At 47.2% G+C, this 18,688-nt stretch overlaps 1 protein-coding gene across 2 annotated transcripts in view; it reads right to left on the reverse strand.

Moving 5' to 3' along the window:
* The window catches only part of shroom4 (shroom family member 4), an 86,688-nt gene that overhangs the window by 67,105 nt on the left and 895 nt on the right, over positions 1 to 18,688 (reverse strand). The window lies entirely within an intron of this gene.

The following is an 18,688-nucleotide window of genomic DNA, read 5'->3' on the forward strand; positions in this document are numbered from 1 at the left end:
AATCCTGGAAGGTAACACGACAACGTAAACATGGACGGCAGTGCATGGAATATATGTGTACATGGACACACACACACACTAATATACCCGTGACCCCCCCCACCCCACACCCCACACACACACACATCCACCAAAACACACTAGAATCAAATGCATTGAGATACACGGGTACGTGCACAGTGACACACATCCATACATACACACAAAATGGCAAATATACACATGCACACAAATACCTATGCAATGAATACAGCATGGAAAAAGTTTGTCGTTTCTTTGCGTGAAGACGTCTAGGTCTAGGAAAGCCAATTTGAAATGCCCTAAACAGTTCTACGGACACGGACACACACACACCCACCCACACACGCACATACACACACTCATATAGACTATGTTTGAATACAGACTTTCGGAGGATTCAGGAGGGTTTAACGTTCCATTGGAAGAACACACACACACACACACACACACACACACACACACACACACACACACACACACACACACACACACACACGCACATACACACACTCATATAGACTATGTTTGAATACAGACCTTCGGAGGATTTAGGAGGGTTTAATGTTCCATTGGAAGAACACACACACACACACACACACACACACGCACATACACACACTCATATAGACTATGTTTGAATACAGACTTTCGGAGGATTCAGGAGGGTTTAATGTTCCATTGGAAGAACACACACACACACACACACACACACACACACACACACACACACACCACACACTATGTTTGAATACAGACTTTCGGAGGATTCAGGAAGGTTTAAACTTCCATTTGAATAACACACACACACACACACACTCATTCATTTTCCCCTCACACACTAATTTACCCCTCTCTCTCTCTCTCCCTCTCTCTCTCCCTCTCTCGCTCTCTCTCACTTTCTCTTACTCTCTTACTCTCTCTCTCTCACCCCCCCCTCCCTCTCACTTTCTCTTACTCTCTCACTCTCTCTTACTCTCTCTCTCACCCCCCCCTCCCTCTCACTTTCTCTTACTCTCTCACTCTCTCTTACTCTCTCTCTCACCCCCCCCTCCCTCTCTCTCCGCATAGATGCTCTGGCAGCAGAGGTGGGAGTGAGTCACATGTTGGAGTGATGATATCTGGACCATGGGAGAAGATTTTAATTGCCCAACTGAAGAACTCATGCAACACTGCAACCTTCGACAGACCCGCACGAATAAACAAATATAGACCAGCCAATGTCCGTAGCCAAAATGGCCAGTCTCACGACTTTGCAGTTCAAACCCGAACCTTTGCACATGTTTATAATGTGCTTCTAGAGGGTTTTAAGCGATCATCGAGCCCGTTAAGCGTGACCCAAACAAGAGCCGGTGTGGCATGAAAAGGGACGTTTAACTGTTGGGTAAAACGATTTGACAATTATGCTAATTATGCGCACAAAACCTCACCCATGTTAATATCCAACTGCACCACGAACGAAATCTGAAAAAAAAACAAAATCACTCGTCAGTCATCTTTAGCAGCTCAACGTGCAAAATGCATGAGCCATCACCACATTTGAGTTGGTCTCCGTCCTCAAAATGTAAACCACTGCTGGGTCGCAGCAGTTTAGCTTGCAGCGAGGACTGCAAATCAGATCACCAAAGCCTCCGAATAACATCTGAAAGCCTTTGGATGATGTTTAAGAGACTTTCTGGGGGAGCTCATACAAGCAAATTCTGTTCCAACATTTTTTAGCATTTACTAAAACCTCATTTTGGTCAAGTCATTTGTGAACCGTCCCGAACAGGTTGATGTCCTGGTCGCTTTTCCATCACTTGGTTGTTTTTTAATATTTTACTGGCTCTTTTATTGTTCTCCAAACTTCACGAGAGAGACTAACACGGAAAGAGACAGCTCTCTTTTAACACGGACGTCAACTTGACAGCTCGAGAAGTCCACAAAGACCCCTCAACCCTCCACGGTTCTCTCTCATCCCCCCATACAAAGACACCAGGAGAGGGGAGGAGAGCTCCTGTCAGAGGTCTGCTGACCCCCACCTCCCATATCAGCTTCATGCCCCTTCTACTATTGTTTAGTGGTCTGTCTTGACATTTTTTCACATATAATTCTCTCTAAAAAGTTCGAACCAGGATCCCAAAACATTCTTACAGTGTATTGGTTCGGTCCACTTCATGATGCCCTCTACTGATGCATTGTGGGTTCACAGTGAGATGTTGTTGTTGATTTTAGCTCACAAATCACCGACAGTTGACAAATGAAAGGAAAAACCAACATAAAGTGGTAAGTTAGTGGTTAGTGAGGTGTTGGGCCAGCACCAGCCTCCAGAACAGCTTCGTTGCTCCTTGTCAAAGGATTCTACAAGTCTCTGAACTCCACTGGAGGGATGGACACCATTCTTCCCGAAGATATTCCCTCATTTGGTGTTTCGATGGTGGTAACGGAGAGCGCTGTCTAACACGTCGGTCCAAAATCTCCCATGGGTGTTCAATTGGGTTGGGATCAGGTGACTGAGAAGGCCACAGCATTGATTTACATAATTTTCATCCTCATCAAACCATTCAGTGACCCCTTGTGCCCTGCGGTTGGGGGCATTGTCATCCTAGAAGAGACCACTCCCATCAGGATAGAGATGTCTCATCATGGGATAAAGGTGATCACTCAGAATAACTTTGTATTGATTTGCAGTGACCCTTCCCTCTAAGGGGACAAGTGGACCCAAACCATGCCAGGAAAATGCCCCCCACAGCATAACAGAGCCCCCGGACCCCCTCACTGTAAGGGTCCAGCACTTGATTCTGAAATATTGTTAAGTCCTAGCTCACATGGAGGGAAAACACGGTAAAACGCCACTTGACCATATGGACTGTAGATCATATGCAAGAACGGATAAAGCATTCAAAACATATCACTTTGGACCCACGGTGCATTGTACCAGAGATCATATAGAGCATTCACACCTTTCAAAGTGATCCGAAACTAAAAAGATTTGTTAAGTCCGGACAATACGACAGCCAGCAAAGGCTGATCTTCAGCTACAAATGAAAGTCCATGAATATCATGGTGTCTCGCCTGACAGCTGACAAATAGTAACCCGATAGTTGTAAACAGCCATTTGTAAATCAGAAATATGACTCGGGGAGCTAGAGGCTGACCTTGCAAGCTCTTCTTGCCACTCAAAGCCCATTTTTCTCACACCCAAGACTCAAATGGTGTCTGAATCTTTATATTCAGAATAATACTGCAGTTGTCCCTACACTGGTTCAGCCAAAACATTAAAACCACTGACAGGTAAGTGAATAACACTGATTATCGCGTTACAATGGCACCTGTCAAGGGGTGGGATATATTGGGCAGCAGGTGAACAGTCAGTTCTTGAAGTTGATGTGTTGGGGGGCAGGAAAAAAATGGGCAAGCATAAGGACCCAAGCGACTTTGACAAGGGCCAAATTGTGATGGCTAGATGACTGGGTCAGAGCATCTCCAGAACAGCAGGTCTTGTGGGGCGTTCCTGGTATGCAGTGGTCAGTACCTACCAAAAGTGGTCCAAGGAAGGACAACCGGTGAACCGGTGACAGGGGTCATGGGCAACCAAGGCTCATTGATGCGTGTGGGGAGGCTCATTGATGCGTGTGGGGAGCCAAGGCTAGCCCGTCGGTCCAATCCCACAGAAGAGCTACTGTAGCTCAAACTGCTGAAAAAGTTAATGCTGGCTATGACAGACAGGTGTCCGAAGACAGTGCATCACAGCTTGCTGTGTACGGGGCTGCACAGCCACAGATCGGTCAGAGTGCCCATGATGACCTCTACCCACCGCCAAAAGCACCTACAATGGGCATGTGCGTGTCACAACTGGACCATGGACCAATGGAAGAAGGTGGCCTGGTCTGATGAATCACATTTTCTTTTACATCGCATGGCTGGCCGGGTGTGTGTGCATCATTTGCCTGGGGAAGAGATGGCACCAGGATGCACTATGGGAAGAAGGCAAGCCGGCAGAGGCAGTGTGATGCTCTGGGCAATGTTCTGCTGGGAAAACTTGGGTCCTGGCCTTCATGTGGATGTAACTTTGACATGTACCACCTACCTAAATATCATTGCAGACCAGCTACACCTCTTCATAGCAAAGGTATTCCCTGATGGCAGTGGCCTCTTTCAGCAGGATAATGTGTCCTGCCACATTGTAGAAATTGTTCAGGAATGATTTGAAGAACATAACAAAGAGTTCAAGCTGTTGCCTTGGCCTCCAAATTCCCCAGATCTCAATCCAATCAAGCATCTGTGGAACATGCTGGAAAAACAAGTCCGATCCATGGAGGCCCCACCTCGCAACTTGCAGGACTTAAAGGATCTGCTGCTAACGTCTTGGTGCCAGATACCAGAGGACAACTTCAGAGGTCTTGTGGAGGCCATGCCTCGACGGGTCAGAGCTGTTTTGGCGACATGAGGGGGACCTACACAATATTAGGCAGGTGGTTTTAATGTTTTGGCTGATCGGTGTATATCGATGTGGGAACGTGATAACTGTTGTTTCTAAACCCCATGTGCATGTATCCAAGGAAACACTCACAGGTTTGCATGGCAAGTCATTTCTCTCTATTTTCTCTGTCACACACACACACACACACACACACACACACACACACACACACACACACACACACACACACACACACACACCTTCTCCAACCTCTGGCCTCTGGTCTGAGCCTTGTGAGGTTCTCCTCCCTTCCTCACACCCACGTTCACACAAGGCCTCCTTTATCAAGGAGGGAGGAGGGGAGCGAGAGATGGAAAAAAGAAGAAAAAACTCCCACGCTCACACCAAAAGAACCAACAGCTACATGCGTGCGTGAGTGTGTGTGTGTGTGTGTGTGTTTGTGAGCGAGCATAACTCTGTGCTTGCATGCACACGTACTTGTGGTTACTAGCTTGCAAGAGTGCGTGCACCAGGGTGTGCATGTATGCCACTAACTAGCTCTACTTATCATTGATGTGGGGACGTGGGGGGGGGGTTGTCCTTAAATGGCCTTTCCATGGAGACCTCGAGGGAGAGGGGAGTGGAGAAGACTTTACTCCCCAGAAAGACAAGCAGTTTCTGGTTAGTGTTGCAGCATTGTGCACCTGGATGACTGCAGCTTTTTGGGTCACTGACACACTTGGAGCCGATTCAACGACTGAGAGGTAGAACAGCGGAGAGGGAGAGGGAGAGGAGAGGGAGAGGAGAGGAGAGGAGAGGAGAGGAGAGAAGTGTGAAAGACTAAATAGGAAAAACTGAAGAATTTGGAAGTTCATTTTTAAACAAACCACACAAACACCCCACATGAACACTTTGCATGCGAGTCAACACTGCCTTCACATGTGAACACAAGTCATCTGTGCACGGTGTCTGTCTACCTCTCTCTCTCTCTCTCTCTCTCTCTCTCTCTCTCTCTGTCTCTCTCTCTCTCTCTCTCACACACACACACACACACAAACACACACACACAGTTAACCTAAGGAAGTGTGTGTGTGTGTGTTTTAAGGAGAGGAGTGCTTCTCCAACAGTTGGCATGTTTTTACATTCCTCACTCCGATTGCCTCTCTCTAGACTCCATTTGACCACACACACACACACACACACACACAAACACACACACACACACAGAGTTTGGACAGACTCTCCTTCATAGCGACGGGCCTGTGGTCGACGCACGGGTGGCTCCTCTCTGATCTCTCCCAGATTCTTAAAGACAGACCTCGGCGTTCGGACACACACACACACACACACACACACACACACACACACACACACACACACACACACACACACACACACAAAACACCCCACAAACGCTCTTTCTTCTCTCGACCCTCTCCATCACTTACTCAATAATGTAAACCCATCCCCCTCCCTGTTTCTCCTCCTTGACAAGTCACGGATGCTGTGTCTCCTCACGCTCTCGGCGCTCCCCAGTTGCAACGCTGCAGATTTACATGCTAACAGATGTGCTTTCCTAAAACTCGTATTACTGGCTTATTTAAAACAACAGCCGATCCACATCCAAAACATGATCCGCTTTTATAGTCGCTAATTTTAATGATTACGGCCTAGCAGGAGGTTCTTGGGGGGGAAGAAGAAAAAAAATGACTCGAGGAATTGCGTTTTAATGTCTTCGCCATGGCAGCCAGAAGCGGACGAAACAGGTGGGTCGGTTTGTCGACGAGGGAAAAACGTCGACGTTTCTTGTCAAGTTTATTTATTGCTGATGTGGCCGAACTGCAGAAATGGCAAAGAAAGGTCATAGAAGACCTTTACCGAGAGACACACCAGCACCTGAAACCCGGGTCTAATTGCCATAGGTGTCGGTATTTCAGCACTTTAGCCACATCAAATTCTTACTTGATCGTGATACTTGAAATTTTGAGGAAACCAGCCCCCGAGAGCTGAGTTTCCTATTTCCTCAACCATGAGGCCCATATCCTTCCCTAAGTTTTAACACAATGAAACTACTTCATTTTTTTTTTTGGATTCCCCCACCCCCCTTTTTTCTCCCCAATTGTATCCGGCCAATTACCCCACTCTTCCGGGCCGTCCCAGTCGCTGCTCCACCCCCTCTGCTGATCCGGGGAAGGCTGCAGGCTACCACATGCCTCCTCCCATACATGTGGAGTCGCCAGCCAGCTTCTTTTCACCTGACAGTGAGGAGTTTCACCAGGGGGATGTAGCGCATGGGAGGGTCACGCTATTCCCCTCCCGACCTAACAGAGGAGGCGCTAGTGCAGCGACCAGGACACATACCCACACCCGGCTTCCCACCCGCAGACATAGCCAATTGTGTCTGTAGGGACGCTCGACCAAGCCGGAGGTAACACGGGGATTCAAACCGCCGATCCCCGTGTTGGCAGGCAACGGAATAGACCGCCACACCACCTGGACACCTACTTCGTTTTTTTTTCTTTTCTTTTTTTTTAGCATATATCAATTATTGTTAAAATCTGTAAATCGGGGCGTCCAGGTGGTGTGACGGTCTATTCCGTTGCCTACCAACATGGGGATCGGAGGTTCAAATCCCCGTGTTACCTCCAGCTTGGTTGGGCATCCCTACAGACACAATTGGCCGTGGGTGGGAAGCTGGATGTGGGTATGTGTCCTGGTCGCTGCACTAGCGCCTCCTCTGGTCGGTCGGGGCACCTGTTGGGGGGACGGGACTGGGAGGAATAGCGTGGTCTTCCCACGCACTACGTCCCCTCTGGCGAAACTCCTCACTGTCAGGTGAAAAGAAGCAGCTGGCGACTCCACATGTATCGGAGGAGGCATGTGGTAGTCTGCAGCCCTCCCCAGATCGACAGAGGGGTTGGAGCAGCGACCGGGACGGCTCGGAAGAGTGGGGTAATTGGCCGGGTACAATTGGGAAGAAAAGGGGGGGGGGGTCAAAAAATAAAAAATCTGTACATCACAACAATCCCAAATACCCTGTAAGGTCTCTGAATATGACATAATAGCCTACTTCTTTCTTTCTGACCTCGTCAGAGAGGAGCGTTACTGAACAGGAGCTGCAGAGCAACACGTCCAGTACAGGCCTGCGTCAGACAAACGGAGAATAACCGCAGCATTAACACATTTTTGCTCATATTTGGTCATCGCATTACTGCTAATGTGCATTTTTCTTTTCCAGACAAGTTTTCAATAATTGTTCTAGACGTACTGCAGACAGTATCTGGTCTGTTGGGTCTTGTTGTGACTTGGGGGTTTGTATATTTACATTAGCAAGGTCCCCGGGACCAGACTAAATATTTAAAATTCAAAATTCAGTTGAGGAAATGCAGAGGGATGGAGTATGGGACTGGTATCCATAAGGCATTAAACACACACATAAATTAAAACACACACACACACACGCTGTGTATTTACAGAGAAGACTGGGGGCAGATCCGGTGAGAGGAGCCCACAATACGGAAAGGTCACCGGGTGACGGGACTAGTGGGACCAGAGACAAGATGGATTGATCCATCAATGTCATAACAAAGCACTGTGTGTGTGTGTGTGTGTGTGTGTGTGTGTGTGTGTGTGTGTGTGTGTGTGTGTGTGTGTGTGTGTTTTTACAGAGGCTATCAGAGTTTGTCAGCATGTGTGTTTGAAAAAGACACACACACACATGCAGGGGTGAAATATTAACTTCTTAATGGGTGCTAAATGACCTTGTCCCTTCCATCAAATCCACCCTTTTAACCCCACCCCCACCCCTGAGACAAGAGTATTTGGTGTGATTTCAAGACCTAACTCGCTATCACACACACACACACACACACACACACACACAGTGATCTGAGATGGCTTTTACCAGTGTGTGTATGTGAGCGTGTGTTCACAGGGGGCGTTCCGGGTGTGTGTGTGTGTTTTGCAAGTATATTTCTACATTTCCCTGACCAAAAATGTCTAGATGCATCACATTCTCTCTGTATCTCTCTCTCTCTGTTATCTCTCCCCATCCATCTACAGCCTTTGGCCTGCAGGCTACGGCTACAGAGCTGAGCCTGCATTTCAACACAAAGATCATGAACTCTCTCTCTCTGCAATCACCAATCCATCTTTCTCACTTTTCTTAAGTGAGTGTCCTTGCCAGCCTCTCCCCTCTGTCTGTCCCTCCCATCTTGCGATATTCTCTTATTTCAACTTTTCTCCCTTTTGTTCCCATTTCTTTTGCCTTCTCTCTCCTTCTCTCTATTTTCCTCTCTTCAGCAAGATCTACGATTGAATGTCGGCGTGTGTGCGACACGCTTACTGCTGCTTACCCCCACACTTGAACGCAGTGCTTGTGTGTGCACCCTGGAAGCGCTCCGACACTTCCCATCAGCAGACTCACGTACATACATACACACAACACATGCACTTGGCCTTTACTTTTCACCCTGCGAGGTATTTTGTAAAGTTAACTGCATACCGTACACGTATGTATATTCTATGTACAATTCTTAGTCTCATGTATGTTTCTCATGTATGTTCTACTTGTTCTCATGCACTGCATCGCATGTGCAAAGCATGTTGCATCATATATGTACTAGCAGAGGTACCCGGCGTTGCCCGGGGAAACAACCAACACGATGTGATCTTTACGATATAATCAATGATGAAATATAGGATAATTTATGATACAATACATGTGATAAATGAATGTCGAATAAACAAATGTTATTAATGAAAATTATCAAATGTCATAATTTTCAATACATTCATCAAACTTCTTTGCCAACATGTGTATTAGTCGCTCGGTGCTCAAGCGCGCCAGGGTAAACAACGTTGCGTGCCCTAAGGCAAGCATTGACAATGTTAGGTGTAGTGCCTCCCTTGACCACTGGACGAATTTGCCGGAAGTCTCCACAAAGCATCATTGGAATGCGTCTTTTGCAAATAAATCAAATTTTTTACTTGGTTTTGAATTATTATTTTTTTAACTGTGCAATACTTGGAAAGTGCTGATTCTAAATATTCCTTTCTTTGTGTTCTACAATGAGTATTTCTGGAGTTTCAAGTGAACATACAAACATACACTCTCGCTTTATATATAGAGATGCACAAAATTAGCTCTATAAATGGTTTGATTGATTGATTGAGCTGTCTATCCACTGATGTTAACAGCTTGCCTCATTATAGTCAGGCATGCCGCCAGAGAAGCCTAAATCTGTCTAAATCATTTTTCTGTTTTGTGGTCTAGCCCTGGGCACTATGAACTTGATCAGGTTTTGTGACTGTGCACAAAAAGCCTAGATTTTGCTTGAAAAAATAAAATATATATAAAGACTTGTGTAGAGGAACTGCACCTCGGGCAGAGCAGAATGGAGACAGAGGCAGGGTTTCTGGGCAAATGCTAAGTGATTTGTGACCAGGAAGAATGCATCATACGACGCCCAACGCCCCCTCCCCCCCAACCCTCTCCCACCCAAGAGATGTTGGTTTCCCTGCTCTAAAGTTCCGCCTGTGCCATTTCCAAACCGAATCGGGGGAGTGTGGAAAGGGCCCCAGTAACACCACAATGCCTTAAAACGATGGGACCAAACAGGGGGCAGTGAGAGGGTAACTGTCCAACCCCCGACAAACACCGGGAGAATTGGAGAGGAGGAGGGGAGGAGAGAGAGAGAGAGAAAGAGAGAGAGCGATATCGAAGGGAGGAATCATGAAGAAAGAAAACCTGGTAAACAAAGGGAGTTTTGTGTCATTTTTACAGACCTCAACCTTGAGCCATCTTGCCAGGGTAGCCACGAGAGCAGACCACATTGCGTGGTGGAATGTGTGTGTGTGTGTGTATACGTGTTTGTGTGTGTTTCATTCTTTGGTTTGAGGCATGGTTACACTGCAATAAACTGTAAACATATAAACACACAAGATGTAGAAACACACACACACAAGCACAGATAATTTCGGCCCAAAGGGTACTGGGGACTTTTGTGAGAGGAACTACCCACTGGGGAGGTTCCCCGAGAGCTACGAACCATCAATGGCTTTTTTCTGTTTCCACTGGCACCGCCAGGGACACTGAAACAACGTAAGCCGGCGGTTGGTACAGCAACGTCATTTCTACGTCGTTAGTATACCAACATCAAATGTGTATGAATACAAACGTTTATCTCATTCTATGTGCGATACAACAACAACAAGATGGAGGACGCCATGATCAGAGTTGCGCTTGTTGTGTGTTTCATGATAATAACGGAGTTGGAGCTCAGACTGTGCGATTGCCAATAGGTGTAAAGTCTGGACTTCACTGTCGGTCCATTTCTTCATGTTTTGTTCCATTTTTAAAGGCTAATGCTAAGAGCTGTGGTGCACACGGCTAACCTTTTACACAGGTTTTTAAAAATGCCGGCTGCCAGTGCTGGATTGGCTCATGTGTTCGACCAATCAGGAATCAGGAACATCAGGGACACTATTTTTCATTTAATTTCATGCACTTGCGTACATGAAATGAAACTAAATATCGTTTCCCCCAGCCCACAGCAGTGCATCACAAAGACAAACACACACATCCAAACTACAAAAACACATTCCCTGTCCAAGACAGCGAACGCCAGCCAGGACTACTGTTAGAACTGCCGGTCTGCATGGGCTAGCAGTTAGCTTAGCATTCCCCGCTTCAGCATCTTGTCAAGACCGCCCTTGGTGCTTCCTCTTATGGGCACAGCTCCGGGCAGGGTCGTGGTCCTTGAGTCCACCGGATGCGGCAGACCAGAGTACCCCAGCCGATCCAATGCCAGCTCTCCCAGCCAGACAACTTCAACACACCTCCCTCGCACTCCACACAACGACACCAAAAACACAAGTCAACACCAGGCGAGGCCGCTGCCAGACTACCCTTGGTGTTATCGGAACTGCCAGTCTGCATGGGCTAGCAGTTAGCTTGGCCTGCCCCGCTTCCGCGTCCTGTCAGACCGCCCTTGGTGCTTCCTCTTCGGGTGCAGCTCCTGGCAGGGCCGTGGTCCCTGGGCCCACAGGATGCAGCAGACCAAGCTCTCCCAGCCAATCTAGCACCAGCTCTCCCAGCCATCAAACAAAGACAACTTAGACGCAGACAACGACAAAGACACTGCATGGACGGTACTGGGTGAGGCCGCCACAAATGTAAGTTTGCGCGGCCATCTTCCCGCACCAGTACTGGATAAGGCCGCTCCAAACGCGAGTTCGCACCACCATCTTTCCACCAATCAACATACACTTAAGTTTGGAGCAATCGCCGTAAACTTGTTCCTCTTGTGCTGGGAGAGCACCAACCCTGAAGTAGGAGCTAAAAACAATCCCTTAAAACGGTGTTCTAAGAACTATGATCGTTCCAAGTTCCTGCAGTGCGGACACAATAAAAAGGGGGTTTTTCATCCAACCGTTCTTAGAACTATGAAAACGTTCCCCCGGTCCAAAAGTGCACACGCGCACGCGCACGCGCACACACACACACACACACACACACACAAACACACACACACACAATGCCCGTAACCACCCTCCTTAATCTGACATAATGGATTGGAAACGGCATTCTAACGTCAAAGCATAAAACATATTGCCCTGTGCGTGGTTGGTGTAAAATACCATAAAGACAGGATTAAAACCAGGAAACGAGGAAGGCTTAAAAAGGGGCCACAGCCTCTTTATAGGTAACTTGCATCAGGATAAACAGATGTACACATTATCAGATCAATCCCCACTGACTTACAGAAAATCAACACTACTACATTGTTCCTCCAACCACCAAAAGAAAATAATATTCTTTTTTTTGGGGGGGGGGGTCCCCCCCTGTTGTACTTGGCCAATTACCCCACTCTTCCGAGCCATTCCGGTCACTGCTCCACCCCCTCTGCCAATCTGGGGAGGGCTGCAGACTACCACATGCCTCCTCCCGATACATGTGGAGTCGCCAGCCGCTTCTTTTCACCTGACAGTGAGGAGTTTTGCCAGGGGGACGTAGCATGTGGGAGAATCCCCCCCAGTCCCGAACAGGCGCCCTGATCGACCAGAGGAGGCGCTAGTGCAGTGACCAGGACACATATCCACATCCAGCTTCCCACCCGCAGACACGGCCAATTGTGTCTGTAGGGACGCCCACCCAAGCCAGTGGTAACTCGGGGATTCAAACTGGTGATCCCCATGTTGGTAGGCAGCTGAATAGACTGCTACACTAACCAGACACCGAAGAGAAAAATATTCTCAGGGAGGGAAGAAAAACCCCGACATACTTTCAGATTCACTGTTTGTATTAAGAAAATCTGTTTTCCTTTTAGTGATGCTTGTGTTAATCAGGGTTTATTAGGGACACAAGGGTTTTGTGCTGGATATGTCGTCCCCGGAGACGTAGCCGCCACAGAAGCTACTAGACCTTTCTGTCACTATTGTGCCACAACTAAAAAAAAAGTGAGGGAAATGAAACCAAACAAACAGATATATAAATACCCATATAATAACATTTGGTTGTCTTTTCAGCCGACAGAAAGGCATGATGGGATTGGGTTGAGTAAATGGATTCTTCTTTCTAACACTTCAGATAGAGAGGGCCTTAGGGGGTTTCTGCAGATGCATTACAGGGAAGATTCCTAACCAGCTAAAGGAATCACACCTGATTCGCATTTAAATGCTTTGGAATTGTCAGAAGTGTGCTTCGGATTAGCGTAACATTTGGCAGGACCAACAGGTGCTAAATAAACGGCCCATGGCTGAAACATATATATCCATGCCAAGCCACACCATTTGGATATTGCTGCCACATGGTGACCTCTCACCGGACCAAAGTCAAACTGTGAGATTTCAAAGCACTCAATCCCCAGGATTTTGTTTCAATACCTGCACAACCTAAAGCCTCTTTGACACCAGAATCCGGGACGTGTTGATTAAAAACCCCTTTCGCACCTCCAGCAGCGCTTCTCCACGGCACGGAAAGAAACCGCTCCAATAGCACCTCCATTAGTGCACCGTTTGGCCCGTAATGGCTCCAATTTTTGCCCATTTTTTTTTAATTGTTGGCACCGTTTGATAACCGTGCCGTACACAGCCGGCACGTACTGAAGTCATAAAAACCAGACTTTCGTCTTTTTCTACCAGAAAACAAAACACAAATTGTCAGAATCCACATCTTGGTCAGTGGGGGAGACTTGTCACATGTGCATTACAATGATGGATGCTGCTGCATGGCGTCATTTGCTGCAGTCATTGTAATTTATGTGGGGGACTTTCTAGTCCTGATCTGAACTCCAACCCTGATGGAAAGACAAATGTTAACCATGCACACGACTTTTTGCACACGACTTTTTGCTGGCACGGCAAGGCATGCAATGCTGTCATTCCAGTCCAAACACAATAATGCAAAAAAAGAAAAAAGAAAAAAGTACGAGACATATTGACACCAACTTTGATACAAGAAAAAAAGAAAGAAGAGCCATTGCCCGAGAAGATGGCAGTGCCAATTTCTCAATATTTTGAGCCATAGACCCTTCACACAGAAGGCCAAGATTTTAGTTTGGTGTGAAATATAACGCACATGTAGGATAATATTACAGATCACAGCTATCCCAATCACTTACACCACATTTTTATAATCCGGCCTGGCGAAGGCATTTTTTAAGAGCCCGGTTTGACAGGACGTATGTGATAATTAGACTCAGTCAGAATACACGAGTTACTAGGACGAGCCATGGACTGAATAAAATTACCAAGGCAGCGTTTTCTGGTGTAAATACACGCTATAAAAGTAAGACAAAAAGTTGGTTGAGGTCAGTCTGTGTGAATTTGTGTGTGTGTGTGTGTGTGTGTGTGTGTGTGTGTGTGTGTGTGTGTGTGTGTGTGTGTCGTTGGGGGAGCAGCAGAGGCATGAACTGCAGCAGCAGCAGCCTCAGGTCTTCTTGATACCCCAAACACACACACACACACACACACACACACACACACACACACACACACACACACACACACACACACACACACACACACCAGCATCCCTATCTGATGGTGCCCTCATCAACCCCCTACTGAGAAGATTGCTACCGATGGCTGCCTTTACCGGAATTTGCGAGAGAGACACACGCGCACACACACACACACACACACACACACACGTGCACGCACAAACACACACACACACACCTCTGTTTGCTTACGAAGACATGTGGTTGCATACCTTCGACCACATGTCAAAACATTCTTTTGTAGAATCCTCGAATGTCTTTTACTGTCAACAGGGATGGAGAGGATAAGGGGGGGGAGGGGGAGAGAGAGAGAGAGAGAGAAGGGGGGTATGCAAACAGGAAGAAAGAGAAAGAGGGGTAGAGATTACGATCTTGTTTTTGTTGCCTGTTTTGAGTGAATTACATTTCGAGCTGGTTTGTGTTTTGAAATATACTTCCTCGGTGCGTTTGCCACAAAAAAGACGACCCAGTTCTCCATACGGAAAAGAAAGGATTCCTTTCAGCGCCACCCAAGTGAAAACAACCATCTCTTTTCAACAAGGACCCATCCTCCTTCCAGTCCTAGATAACTAGAAACAGTGTGTGTGTGTATGTGTGTGTGTGTGTGTGCGCATGGGTGTATGGGAGGGGGGTTAATCTCATCAATTTCTACCCTTGTTAATGTTCTCCAACCAAATTGCATTAAATCTGTCTTCATTTGAAACATTGAGATGGTTTTATATTTTTATTTCCTCCAAAAGGAGCAGAGTGATATTGGGACATTTCAAATATTTGAATTTTTTCTTACGGAGGCCCCTGTCACACTGTGCTTGCATGTGTGTGTGTGGGGGGGGTGTCTTCGTGCACTCAACTAATTTTTTCTTGAATTTAAAACCAATTTTTGGCATGACAACCTCTTGCATTGTGCCAAAATATGTGCCAACAACTGTCTAACTCCCCCTAACACACATCCACATACACACACACACACCACACGCCAATAACTGTGACTCCCCCTAACACACACACACACACACGTGCACGTACACACACACACACACACACACACACACACACACACACACACACACACACACACACAAAGTCGAGTGCACATGTACGCGACTCCAGTCAACTCAGACTGAATCTTCTACAAGACCTGAGTCCAACAAGGCCACGGATCCATTGAGATAACAGGTAGCCCCGAGTCGATCCCACAAAGCTAGCTGTGTGGAGTACAGAGTGGGTCACAGCACTGGGCCCGGGAAGGAGGCGCAGGGCCTCCAAAACTGTTCCAAGGGCGCAAATCCATACAAACAAGTCCTCAATACAAACTGCCGGAGGACATGGGCACAGATTATAAAATGACACATGAGAAAGGTACTTGCCTGGTTGTGAAATACAACTGCATGGTAGAAGGAACCCGAGTCACGGTGGGACAGCTTACTTTGGTATGATCTATGACATTTATTTTCATTAAAACTACACACTTAGAAGGGGAGCATGCAAGGCATACGAGCAACATGCGTGTTTTGTACCTGCAAAGCATGCACGAGCTCGTTTTGTTGGTTTATTGCACGTTTTAGGTGTTTTCTAATCCATTTTTGAATAAATTGAAGTCGCTGAAATGGACAGTTCAACACCAGTGATGGAACTTATCAAAAAGGTCAGTTACTCGCCACACGTCGACCTTCAGGGTTGTAGTTTTGAGAACTCGCGTCTGGAAGTAGACCCACTGACCTGTTGGAAGGCTGATAAATGGCTGGTTAGCTAAGGCGCTTGGTTAGCTAAGGCGCTTGCCTAGCGACTGGCTGACTACTTGCTTGAAGTGAGAGCCTGTCTACTGGGCTGGCGACGTGTCTTGTCTGCTATCTGGCTGGCTTACTGGATAACGGGCTGACTCGCTACCTGGTTAGCAAGTCCCAGACTTAAATGGCTGATCGACTCGAGGGTTTAAATGGACTGCTGGGTAACCGTGTCCCTGCCTCGAACGCTCTGCAAAAACCATGACGCGACGACACAACTGATCACGAGACGATCTGAAAACACATCACGACTCCAAAAATGTGCAAATACAGCCAGTCGTGTGTATGTACAAGGGTTAGAGTTTGCACACATACACACACGCATGCACACACACCCACCATAGTGATTTGTTATGCTGGAATGTTGACCAAATGGTTTAGGTTTATATCCCCTCTGCTGTCTAAGACACGAGCAGGCACCCTTCCCCCTCCAAACACACACACACACACTCAAAGGTTACCACACCGTGAGCGCAATTAGGAAGTACACCCATACATAGACAAAGATACGATCCCACACACAGACACACACAGACACTGACACAGCTGGTCTTCAGTCTACTCATCTTGTTGATTCAATTTTCTAGAATAAAGATGTTGAGGACCAACCCCCCCCCAACCCACCCCCACCCCAACAGTGCACATTCCCACATACGTCCCACAGAAACTGTGTGTGTGTGTGCGTGTTCAGAAATGTGGTTTGTGAGCATGCATATGGTACATTCAATTCAAAATGTGCAAGCACACACACACACACACACACACACACACACAGGCGCGCACAACATTTCCATGTTTTTTCCTCTTTGTGACCTTGTTAGGTGCACCCCCCCCCACCCCATTCTTCACAACGGAGACCTATCATTCCCTCGATTTAGTTTCAGCTATCTTGCTTACGTTGTAATTTTTGGGGTTTTGACCCATGTGTTCCACGTGAGGAACCCGAGAGCAGGATTCCCGGTGTGTTCAAACCTACCTGACCAATAAAAACGGATTCTGAGATCTGAGCTATTACGTTTCAAACAGGCTTACAACACACGTCCCCTCATCCATGACTCCTAGGGCTCACTTTTATTCTGTCAACTGATCACTGAAGGCTGGTTGTGTTAAAAGGTGTGAAACCTTTTAATGGAACATGACCATAAACACTCACAGTCAGTCAGTCAGTCAGTCAGTCAGTCAGTCAGTCAGTCAGTCAGTCACTCTCTCTCTCTCTCTCTCTCTCTCTCAGATTATAACTGGAATAAACTGTGGTTCTTGCAGAGACAGTGCACTACTGTGTTGGAGGGCAGTGGAAACTCCTCAGGTCCATCACCCAAACACTAAAGACACATTCTACGCCCATCCATAGCGTACATCCGTTTGCGCCGTTTTTCTCCTCCTTTCTCATCCTCAAAACTGCTGTCCTCTTGCTCTCTTTACCCTCTCTCATTTTATCCTCCTCTCCCAATCTCTGCACTCTCTCCCTATCTCTTTTATTCCCCTCTCCCCCCCCAATTCTTTTCCTCCATCTCCCTTACCCTCTCTAGCCTCTCTCCGTCTTTCAACCTGTCTGGCTGCCTCTTTCCCTCGCTCACATTTTAAACTCCTTCCCTTCCTCCCTCGTTATCTCGCCGTCTCTCTAAAACACACTCTCTTTATCTGTATCCCTTCTTCCGCCTTCTTTCTGAGAGCCTTACACTTAATCATTAAACAGTCTTCTGTCCGGCAGTCACCACCTGAGCTACTTTGTGTGTGTGTGTGTGTGTGTGTGTGTGTGTGTGTGTGTGTGTGTGTGTGTGTGTGTGTGTGTGTGTGTGTGTTTTAACTAGCCACTGGACACAAAACAGCTGTAGACCAACATTTGATTTTATCTCCTTTAGCAGTCACAGTCACATTTTCCCAGGGGCTGTGTGTGTGTGTGTGTGTGTGTGTTTCCAGATGACTGAGCCAGGCTTTTCCATTCCCCTGCTGCGGCGGTGCCGTGGGTAATATAGATGTCACCGGCCAACATTCACACGGCTGCCGAAAGTATTCAATAAGTGGGCGACGTGAGAGAGGGAGCGAGAGAGAGGGGTTCTATGGGGAGACAGGGAGGGGGTGAGAAAAAAAAAACACAGAAAGCATAGAAAAGAGAGAAACGGTGTGAGTGTGTGTCCAGAGGAGGGGGGGGGCTTTTAGCTGTCTTTGTATGAACACAACTGCAAAATTACCAAAAGCACAAAACTGACTGGTGCAGACGGGGAGGAGGAGGAGGAGGGTGAGAGGTAGAGAGGAAGAGGCTGCATTTAAATAGAAAAACCTCTGCACTGAGCATAAACACACAGACGCCACCCCACAGCACACACACAGCGCACACACACACACACACACACCAATAAGTACTTTCAGTAATTCAAAGACAACCACCAGCACACCCCCGCGGCGAGGGACGATGGGAACGGGCCGGTGGAGGAGGAGGTCGGCAGTTTGCTATGACCAGAATAAAACAAAGGCTCAAA

Source organism: Lampris incognitus, chromosome 20 (assembly GCF_029633865.1).
Source record: "Lampris incognitus isolate fLamInc1 chromosome 20, fLamInc1.hap2, whole genome shotgun sequence".
Lineage (NCBI taxonomy): Eukaryota > Metazoa > Chordata > Actinopteri > Lampriformes > Lampridae > Lampris > Lampris incognitus.